The sequence below is a fragment of the Brassica oleracea genome, chromosome C2, assembly GCF_000695525.1.
Source record: "Brassica oleracea var. oleracea cultivar TO1000 chromosome C2, BOL, whole genome shotgun sequence".
Lineage (NCBI taxonomy): Eukaryota > Viridiplantae > Streptophyta > Magnoliopsida > Brassicales > Brassicaceae > Brassica > Brassica oleracea.
This window is the reverse complement of record NC_027749.1, coordinates 22,998,099-22,999,508: the sequence shown is the minus strand read 5'-3', so window position 1 is coordinate 22,999,508 and position 1,410 is coordinate 22,998,099. Positions and strand designations below refer to the sequence as shown.

Below are 1,410 nucleotides of genomic sequence, written 5' to 3'. Positions count from 1 at the left end.
TTAGTAATATTAATGCAACAATATATATATATATATATATATATATATATATATATATATATTGGTATAATTGCAACGTATGGTTGCAATTTAAAATTGTTACAAATTTTGCTATATATAAGATATAGCAAATGTTGTTGCAAATTTTCCTATAATTACTTTTAAATAATACATTTGGTTTTTAATATTTCTTTATGGTGACTACTATATGGTTAACAATTAATATTTTAATATTAGTAGATATCAACTATGTTGCATCGATTAATTGTTTTAGTATTTTGTTATAAGCAATATTATATGTGCTATTAATTTTTACGTTATATATATTTTATAATAAGCAAAAGTAAAATGACCTATTTTATTAAGTAAACTAAAATATTAAAAAAATTCAACAATACATTAATAGAGAAAAACCAGCAATAATTTAAATCTAGAAACAACTAATAAAACTTTAGAAAAATAACAAAAGCCGCCAATTGAAACTTAGTTGTTGACACCCCTGATAGAATAGCTGGAAAAATGATCCCAATCATTTTTTCCAAGCCTTCAAGTTTGCCCAGCCTTTCTTTGATATCTTCATTCTCTTCAGAAATGCCTTGTATCTTTTTTTTTTGAACTCATCACTTTCTAAGTGGCTTTAATGGTGACTGGCATTTTACCATTAAGTGAAACTTCAGTAAGAAGAGATCCTAGATCAAACACACGACCTTGCGTGGAATCAACCAACTGTATAATATAATATATGTAAGACAAAAAAAAATCTACAAAGAAATCTAGGAAAATAAAAGATTTTTAAAACTATTGCATTACCTTCAAATACATCTCAGTTTTTTCTCAGAAGTTAGCTCTTTAGTGATTAGGTTATCATCTTCAAGCTGGGATGCTTCATGATTATGACCATTATTTACCATCTGATTCATCTGAAAAAATTACCAGATCAAAGTTAACACTTAAAACTTAAAAGCAATTCATAAAGGATATAAAACGCACAAGGAAAAAAAAAAGAATTTCTGGAGATTAGTTACTTTGGAAGAACTACGGTGTGCAGAAGTCAAATGAATTATTAAAAACACTCGTATAAGCTCTCTATATATATGGAAACAATAAAATCTAAAGTAAATCTTAATAATGGGTTATCCATATCTGTTAATATATTATTCTCTAAACAAACCAAAAGTCAAGCGGTAAAATATAAGGCGGAAACAACATTTGACACAATAAAATAATATTCTAGTAGTTGCCAGCGAATTACGTAACAAGAAAGATCACCGAAGACTTATTTTTTTTAAACTAAAAAGTTAAAAAAAATAAATAAAAAATAGTAGTAATTACAAAAAAAAAATATTTTTAAAGTCTTAAGCAAAACATTAAACCCTAAATCCTAAATCCTAATCCCTAAAACCTAAATCC

The 1,410-nt window shown here is 25.7% G+C and overlaps 1 long non-coding RNA gene across 1 annotated transcript; it reads right to left on the bottom strand.

Annotated features, from left to right (window-relative positions):
• Positions 1-436: 436 nt before the first annotated feature.
• On the bottom strand, positions 437-1,101 carry LOC106326635. The gene is made up of 3 exons (XR_001267291.1): positions 1,026-1,101; positions 811-920; positions 437-726 (listed from the first exon to the last, which is right to left on the bottom strand). It is a non-coding gene; the product is annotated as an uncharacterized LOC106326635 (long non-coding RNA).
• Positions 1,102-1,410: the final 309 nt, after the last annotated feature.